This window comes from Gadus macrocephalus, chromosome 6 (genome assembly GCF_031168955.1).
Source record: "Gadus macrocephalus chromosome 6, ASM3116895v1".
In the NCBI taxonomy this organism is placed as follows: Eukaryota; Metazoa; Chordata; class Actinopteri; order Gadiformes; family Gadidae; genus Gadus; species Gadus macrocephalus.
Genome location: NC_082387.1, coordinates 2,126,775 through 2,136,192, shown reverse-complemented (window position 1 = coordinate 2,136,192; position 9,418 = coordinate 2,126,775). Strand labels below are relative to the sequence as shown.

Below are 9,418 nucleotides of genomic sequence, written 5' to 3'. Positions count from 1 at the left end.
AGGGGTTTAGCGACAGGCGGGTAGTCAGGCAGGGAGGGGTTCGGTGACGACGAGTGACGGACGGAGAACTAGGGAAGAGGGGAGAGGGTTATCAAGAGAACGGGAACACTGAACTGGGTCTAGAGAATGCTGATACGAACTGGGTAGTTGTAAACGGCGGGCTGGATGGAGATCCCCGGCTGAAGTAGGAAGTGGAGATTGATGAGTGAAGACAGGTTTGACAGAAGAATGAGGTACAGTGGCGTCAAGTGGCCACTAGATGGGGCTGTTGGACATAGTAGCAGGACGCGGCGTGACATCTTAGGCCCTTTCCCATTCCTTTGCTCTAAAGAAAATCTCAGCCCTAGCCCTCGCTGTTGCGCGTGCACGCACCGTGGAGCAATGTCCCAATACCACTTTAAGGTAGCTTTAAGGGGTAAGAGGGAGGGCTAACATCCCCTCAAAATTGAGATTTTCGATGGGCACCCTCAAAGCGATTCAGTTCTGACTTGCTCCCACAATACCTTGCGAGAAAACGGAAAATCAAGAAATATCCCAGACAAGATGGAGGACGAAAAGATGCGACAGGATTGGAAAAACACAAATGTAAGTATTTTCTCTGTAATTAACTAGTAATTATTTTATTAATTATACTCTGCAGCCCGGCCGTGGGCTTCGAAGCCCGGCCAAGGACTCTCGGAAGATCGCGAAAGTCTGTGGCCGATTTTCGCGGAAGATCGCGGAAGTCCCCGGCCGACTTTCGCAGGCCGCCCGACCCCGGTTCTCGGCCGTGATGCATGCCCCATCACGGGCTCTGCATCCCGGCCGTCGACCGGGCTGCAGACCGGGCTGGATATCATGTTGTATGATATCCAGATCTTCCATGTTCTAGTGACTCCAGGTTAAAAATAAGCTTTACTATACTAATATATTATATTATATTATATTAGATTAGATTAGATTAGATTAGATTAGATTAGGCTTTATTGATCCTTTTGGGATGACTCCCTCAAGGAAATTGATTGTCCAGTAGTTTACAGAAAGAAACGCAACACAATATTAAATTATATACAATATAAGATAAACAATACACTCTAAGATAACTATAAAAAGTAAAATAAAAAGTTAACAGTAAACAATAATTATAATATAAGATAAGATAAACAATAAACTCTTAACTAACTAACTATAAAAAGTAAACAAAAAACAGTAAACAGTAAACAATAAACTCTTAGCTAATATAGAAAGTAATATTAGTAATATTATTAGTTATTAATTATTAATAATCTATCAGTAATATATACCTACTCATATATATATTATATTAGTAATATTCTATAAGTATTATTATACTAAGATATTATATTATATTAGTAATATTACATGGTTAATCAATGTATTTTTTGGCAGTACTATATTGTGTACATAGCTATTATATATTGTGCATAACATATGGCCATATCAACCAGTTCTGGCATATAATTCCTAATTCCTTCTTATTTGTTTTCTTTCAGGACTTCGTTGAGTCCACTGCCACCAGCCCCCCCACCTCTCCCTCATGCTCCTCCACCCCAGGCACCTCTTCCACCACCCCAGACACCCCTTCCAAGAGGAGAGTGCCAGGGGGCAGGCGAGGCATGAGGAGAGCGAGGCAAAGTTGGCGAAATGGTGGAGAAGATGTGATTCTCCACCATTCTCTCAAAAGCTGAGAGAGAGTGTGTGTGTGTGTGTGTGTGTGTGTGTGTGTGTGTGTGTGTGTGTGTGTGTGTGTGTGTGTGTGTGTGTGTGTGTGTGTGTGTGTGTGTGTGTGTGTGTGTGTGTGTATTTTTAGGTGTGTGTTTGTGTGTATTTTTAGATGTGTGGTTCAGTGTTTCTTATTTAAATAAAGGGTTTCTTCTAAAGTGTTCTTGTTCTTAACCGATTATTATCTAAGGGGGCACTCACACTAGGCCTTCTGGCCGTGGCCGTGGCTGTTTTAGCACCTATCCGTGCTCAAATCTGCCAGTGTGAGTGTGGCCAGTCTGGCAGGCCGGGCCAATTACAAAATATAAATACCATTTCAGGTTAAACATCTTTACAATGGGTCTTGCTCGTTGCCCGAGACAATGGCAGCCAGTCTGTCTCTTGTAACATTACCAGGGGTCTGGTTATCTGCTAGGGGGCACGGGGAGGCCATGATGACGTCACAGGGTAGGGTTGTCCCATTTGGTAGGGGACCGTTAAGGGGTAGCAATGAGGGGTAGCAATGAGATTGAGCAATGAGGGTTAGGGTTGAGATGTAGGGTTGAGACAGAGCAAAGGAATGGGAAAGGGCCTTAAGCCCGTCAGTTAGGCTACTTGGCTCCGCAGTTCATTAGTGTCTCTCTCTATGGCTCCCTCTCTGTCCTTTCCACTGTGTATTTACATCGATATAACAAGAAAGGATGTGATGATAACTCAGAGAAAATGATAACTCAGAGAAAATAAAGGCTCCATGGCTATAATAATTTAAACATAATTAACAACGGCTGGCTGGCTGACTAAAACGGCACTGAATTTGGAACTTTAGGACACAGGAGGTGTGGCTGGTTGACTAAAAAGCATTGCGATCATAAATGCGTGACACTAGTTGCGTTTCCATCCCCCTGATTTTATGCGAAATTTGAAGTATCGAATCAGTAAAACGGTGATGGAAACACCAAAACTCGCATCAAAATCCTCTAATTTGCAAAAAAGTTTATCCGCTCGCTTCAGGTGGTTTTCGAGAAATGCGAAAGAAAGTAAATTCGCAAAATGGGAGATGGAAACACACTTTTTGAAACAGCTGTGACGTAGTGAACTTTGAACACACAGGACTGACGGTCTTTCCGATTTCCGCATAACGACCAGCCATAGCAACCCTGCCGACATCAACGTGTAACGTCATCACCCGATTGTGCTCTCCCATACGTAAGGCACTCAACGTCGTCCTCGTATTTCCCTTGCTACCGCTGTGTACATTGTAATTTCTCTATTTCTTCGTCTCCGGATGGAAGTTAAGATAGCCAATGATAACTTCACTGAAAGAACAGTTATGACTTGCCCAAGGGAAACTAATTGCTGCTGAATTCCTCTCTCCATGTTTGTTGTTTGTTGTTACTCTTCTCCATTGGTGGACTTACCGCTTTTTGATACATTTGTTACAGCTTTTCTACTTCTACCATTTATTACAAACACGTATCGGCATACGTTTTTTTGCCTACAGCGCCACCTCCAGGCAGAACTAGGATAGTTACCCGCTCCAACCACCTGATGGAAACGCACCTAATTCGAATTACTTTTTTGCGAACTTTCTAAAGATTCGCATCACCTTTTAGATGGAAACGCAGCTACTGTAGGATCGATGGTTCCACAATCGATGGAATCGATCCTACAACATCTGGCTTACAGAGCAAGCGTCGCGACCGTTTCGTCCACGGTGACCACACAGTTGACTTTGGAATCACACATATTCAAATATATGACGCAACAACTTACAACAGAAATGAGAGGAGAAATCGTTGAAAGAAGATCTGTGCTGAACTGATTTGGTCTGCTTGTCTTGATCAGCGATTGGGCGCAAACACTTCAAATGCATTGGCTGAGAGAAAAGAAGGGCGGAGATTATTAGCATACTAGAGAGTTGCGTATTTTACACGCCGTTTGATGCTCAAAACAGAGTTATTTACACACGCTCTTGAAGGACTTCATTGCGGAGTAAAAAGCGGTGGATTTTTTGCGCATTAACAGCGTAATACACGCCATTTTTTTCACATTTTACAGGGTTTTTTACAGCGTAATGAAGGTCATACGTGACTGAATGAGGTCTTTTTCAGGCAGTGTTGGCTTGCCATGCTTCGCAGCATGTGGCAGGCAGTTCATGTACTTCAGGGAGTCAAAGCCAAAGTCCCTTTCCCCCAATTCCTTCTCAACAATGGCTGAGATAACCCCAACTACAGTCTCATTGTGGAAATACAAGAGGCGGTGTTATGCACCATAACACCAACAGCAAACACTTTGCTGTTACAGCGTTACAGTGTGTGTAATCACACACACACATGGTGTGTCTCATTGGCGGGCGAAATTCTCTGGGCGGGCAAGGCAGAGAAAGGGGAGGAGCTTAGATCCTTTATGATGACATATGGGAACACATTCCAAATCAGCGCGCTTGAGCCTCTGTTTTTTCAAAGGCGAGCACAACACCTAGATCTCATTTTACACCGAACATAAGTTTTAGCCACTGGGGGACCATAGGCAGGCTAGGGGAACTCATATTTCTGTTAGAAAACCTCATAAAGTGCGATTTTCATGCCATGGGACCTTTAAAGCCAGATTGACATGTTTTTCATCAGTTTTTTTTAAATCTTTGTAAATACAGTGTTCATTTTACATAATGTAACTCTTAATAAAAAAAATTGGATTAATCTTTTGATAAATTATCATTTTTATGATAAATTATTATTATTACTATTAGCACTATATTATTAAGGCTCAGTATTGAGTTCAAGGACCTCTAGCAATGTGACAATGTTCCCGTCAGTTTATGAAGCTTAAGAAATTTCTGGAAGGAAATATTGCCAGTGCTATGACACTGTTATTATGAGGTGTTATCACAATAAACGGAAGGATTGCGTTTAGGTTCTCCTTAGTTTTGGCTTTCTCCCACTCCAACGTGGATTAACGCACAGGCTACCCTATGGTGCAGCCTAGGTGCCCACGTCTGCAAGGGGCCCTGGATTGGCCAGACTATTTTAAAATGTCTTAAAATAAAAACGTGACCCCTATAGACCCATAACATGAATAATTTATAAATGAAGCAGCTGATTGGGTAGATTTCTAGGCCATGTGGCAAGTTCTTCAAGTCAATTTTGTTGGACAGCATCGCGCCAATTAGTGCCAATAATTGCATTGAAATGTAATTATGTAGGATTACAATTAGGGGTGGGAATCGAGAACCGGTTCCTACTCAGAACCGGTTCCAACTAACCAATTCCATCGGAATCGTACGCCTCCAACGTTATCGATTCTAGCGGTTAAACGAGTGGTCGCGTCATTCTCGTTAGATACCTGACTCTCACGCGGGAAGGCAAAACAGATTTAGCCATGTCCAACGGCAACCGCAGCAGTAATGGTACGGAGCCCCGTACCATTACTGCGAGACATCGCAAATCAACTTCCGGGTCAGAGGAAAAAACTAACAACCACAACGATGGAGTTTGGGGGATTTATCAATGTTTATTTTGAGCTTGGCCTCAAATATTCGGACATCAAATCAATACTTGCCAGTAGGCACGCCTTCCACATAAGTGAGAGACATCTGAAGAGGATACTGCGAGATAGGGGACACTCTCGCCGCAAGGCGTACTCTGACCTGTCGGTCCTGGTGGATATTATTAGCGACCAACTGCAGTACTCTGGACACCGATGGATGTACGCTAAATGCAGGGAGCATGGACTGCGTGTGAGGAAAGAGGATGTGCGGTTGTTGTTGAAAGAGCTCGATCCCAGAGGAGTGTCAGGAAGGGCGAGACGTCTCAGACGACGAAAAAAACTACTAGTGTAGATAATAATAGATAGTGTACATAATATACAACTAGTATTACTTTTCATACCCTGACATGTTTTGATTGTTAATTTTCCTGCAGTCTTCTTCTAAATGTCACATGATGTTGCTGTGGTGTCAAGACAGCTGATTTTATACAGGTTTCAGGTCATCCTACTTGAACCGGCAGGACGACCGCACCCCCTGCTGTATACAATCAGCTGTCTTGACACCACAGCAACATCATGTGACATTAAGAAGACTGCAGGAACTTTTCATGGTATGAAAAGTAATACTAGTCTGATTACAAGAATAATTAAGTAAATTGTTCTTGAACAAGTACAATTATTAATTCATTAAGTTTTTCATCTAGCTAATGTGGCCAGTGAAAAATATGGACTAAAAATATCAGGAAACAGCACCAAACTTGTTTTTCAATTTTTTGTTTATTCAGAGTTCCACATACGGGATAGCAATATAGTTGCAGTAATAAAAAATCTTCCATTCTCAACAAAAACATGAATAGCGTGTGTTGTCGTTTTTTAACCCCTCTCAGTATTTGAAACCACAGGTTGTAAATGCACAGATAATTTCAAAATGCTTTTCTGTCGGTAACATGTCAATATTTGTACTGATTGGCCATCAGAAGTTCAGAGTTCGATAGATACATGCATTTTTTTGGTCCCATCATTTGAAATCCAATGATATTCTATCATGAAAGACTCAGAATAAGTATTCACATTTAGTTACTGAAGCCAGTTACCTTTTTTGTTAAATACAATTCTAACTGAAAAAAGTGATACATTTGTTAAAGTAAAGTTCTGAAATTGATACACATTTGATTTACTTTTTACAGGCTTCGTCTATAAAGCCCCCCCCCCCTCATTTCTGTGTTTCTAAACTATCGTTTAAAGGAATATAACATTTGCCAAAAGCTAGATGTTGAGCTATGACTTTAAAGGAAACGTATAAAGGAAAAGGACAGCAAGGTGAATTACTTATGTGACCAAAGAATCCTGCCACTTCGAAGCTCAACACAAGACACAACTAAATACGTCTGACCTACACACATGCCCTGATGGCCTCTCTGAGGTGCATGTACAAATTCACTGCCTGATATGGATCTGTTGCTAGAGTGAGAAGATGTTGCATAGTTCATATAGATCTGGATCACACGGTTTGGTCTGGCGAAAGATACATTCATTTTTGTACAGTTGAAAATCATAAGCTTCAATTGGGGAAAGGAAGTCTCTTGTCCCATAGAGTTCGGGGGACGTAAGCGCCGCGGAACGGCTGCGCCGCGGTCACCGCTGCTGATCGCTGCCAGCCTGCAACTCTAGTCACGTGATTAGAGTTGCAGTCCCCACTGGGGACGTTAAGGTTTTTCGATGGCCTGATGGTGTGTGTGTTCCAGGCCTGTGCAGTGTCATCCAACTCATCCTGTTAAAAGCAAGAACATAAAAACAGTAAATACATTAAGGAAGAACTATAAATGCATATCCAGGGCTGTTTGCTTATTTTTTTAAGTGGTAGCACTGGTGCCAGCAAGCACAAAAATTCAGTAGCATAAAAATACATTTTGTAGCACAGTGTGAACTTGCATAACCATAACCCTTGCATTTCACTCTAATTACCTTTGAGCATGTCATCTTGGTCCATTGGCCCATATAACAATAATATTAATATCTATATCTGTATATTGTTTACACATAATTATCATAATAATGATAAACATTTTTAGAACATTTCCTTTTAATTAAAACCAAACTTTATACATTGAACACAGCCTATTCAATTAATTAGTATACATATTTCTACAATCTAGGATAAATTAAATAGGTTGTTGTGAATGTTTTTGGAGTTTTTCTTCCATGGCTTATTTCAAAATGTGTCTATATAGGCTACTGTTGACTGCTCTCAGCTCTCTGCAGCTGAAGGACAAGATGTGTCCAGCCAAAGTGGCGGGTGGACTCAATAACTTAAGACTACTTTACCCAGTTTGGCGAGTGTTAATTTTGAGCCCTCTAAGCAGTGTTGTGCATTACTTATGGAAGTAAATCTGTGCCATCGGATTTTGAAAATAAAAACCCATTGAATTCTAAGCACTGAATATTTATGCATTGAAATAACGTAACTATAAATAAAATGTTTGTATCATTGGATATTTTGAATAATTATTAGTAGAGCTGTCAGTTAAACGCGTTATTAACGGCGTTAACGCAAACCAAATTTAACGGCTGTAAAAAAATGTGCGCGCGATTAACACAATTATTTTATTAAAAAAAAAATAATAATAATATTTTTTTTTTTTTCTTTGGCTCAAAACAAAGAAGCAGTAGCCTGACTGCTGTGTTCAAATGACATTTGATCAAAGAACTCGTTTAATTGCACTATAGGCTATTTGTTTGTATCGTCCTGTTTTGATCAGCATATGCCAATGTTGTTATCAATAAAAAATCATTTGCACAAGGCAAGCCGATGCACTTCACCATGTTGATAAGAGAATAAAAATGAGAAGAATTATGGGACAAAAAAATCAAGGGATATTTAGCATAGAAAAATAATTTGCGATTAATCGCGATTAATCGTGAGTTAACTATGACATTAATGCGATTAATCACGATTAAATATTTTAATCGCTTGACAGCTCTAATTATTAGCTATTGCATATATAAACCCACACATGCATAATCCCATTCACAAATACATACATGTTTTAACAATACTTGCTACACTTTTGTAGTTGATGTTATTTATTTAGTTTAATTGATTATTTATGTTTTTTCTTGAAGTGCTATTTTTTTTACATTACATACATTGCACATACTGCACCCCTGAAATCTTCAATATATACGTTATAAAACAATGTACATGGGGTGAGTAGTGGTGTAAAATAACGTGATTCTGCAGTGGGAGCATTATTTGATAGAGCCAATTGGTCTATCCACATACTGTGTAACGTGCGATGGTACAGTAGGTCAGGGTTAGCATGAAGGAGGCAACATGCGAGATTCTCCTCACGGTACTTTTAGTATACTATACGCTTTCGACCATACCACGCCAGGTCTCCACGGCACTATATATATTTAACACACAGGTGGAATTCCGGGATTCCTGCCTACAACAAATCAGTAACTAAATAACTCATATTAAAAAGGGAGACTTCGATCGTATACTGCTGTTTATTCTAGCCATGGATTCTAGCCATGGACATATTCTAGCCGAGCGAAAGAGCACGCACTTCTTCACTCCACGTTATCTCGTATAACCAAACAAAAGAGGGAGGCGCCACCTAGTGGCGCTACATATTATAAACCTGACTGTTACAACTGTACCCCTGAAATCTTCAATAACGACGTTATAAACCAGCATCAAAATATGCCCGTTGACTTGCGCTAGCCTAGCTAGCGTAGTCTCCAATGATAAAGAACACCAAGGCTAACTTGGGAATCAGGCCCAATGTCCAAAATTCCGAACTACCCCTATTTTTCAATTTGACGTCCTTCTTATGTACAAGTGTCCGTTAGTATTGTCCATTGCTGAATCTTACAGAAACAACCCATACGAATGGCATATAGAAAAATTTACTCACCGAAGCACTATTACTGCTGCTGTTGCCGTTGGACATGGCTATCTGTTTTACCTTCCCGCGTGAGAGAGTCAGGTATCCAACGACGCGCACACTCGTTTGACCACGATCTAGCATCTAGGATCGATTGCTCATTCTTGGATCCCCGGATGTTAACACTGAATTTCGTACACTGAATTTTGATGGTGACTTTGGCGGACTGAATTTTTGGACGTTGAAAATATTTGAGTTGAATATTTTAACGTTGAATATTTTAACGTTGAATTTTTTAACATTGAAAAATAAAGGTGAATATGATATATTGAAAATGT

General features: G+C 40.5%; 2 long non-coding RNA genes across 2 annotated transcripts; one reads left to right on the top strand and one right to left on the bottom strand.

Annotated features, from left to right (window-relative positions):
* LOC132459186 (uncharacterized) lies at positions 1-1,880 on the top strand. Its single transcript, XR_009526131.1, has 2 exons — positions 1-585; positions 1,494-1,880. It is a non-coding gene; the product is annotated as an uncharacterized LOC132459186 (long non-coding RNA).
* Positions 1,881-5,019: 3,139 nt separating this feature from the next.
* Positions 5,020-9,151, bottom strand: LOC132459185 (uncharacterized). The gene is made up of 3 exons (XR_009526130.1): positions 9,111-9,151; positions 6,886-6,958; positions 5,020-6,069 (listed from the first exon to the last, which is right to left on the bottom strand). It is a non-coding gene; the product is annotated as an uncharacterized LOC132459185 (long non-coding RNA).
* Positions 9,152-9,418: the final 267 nt, after the last annotated feature.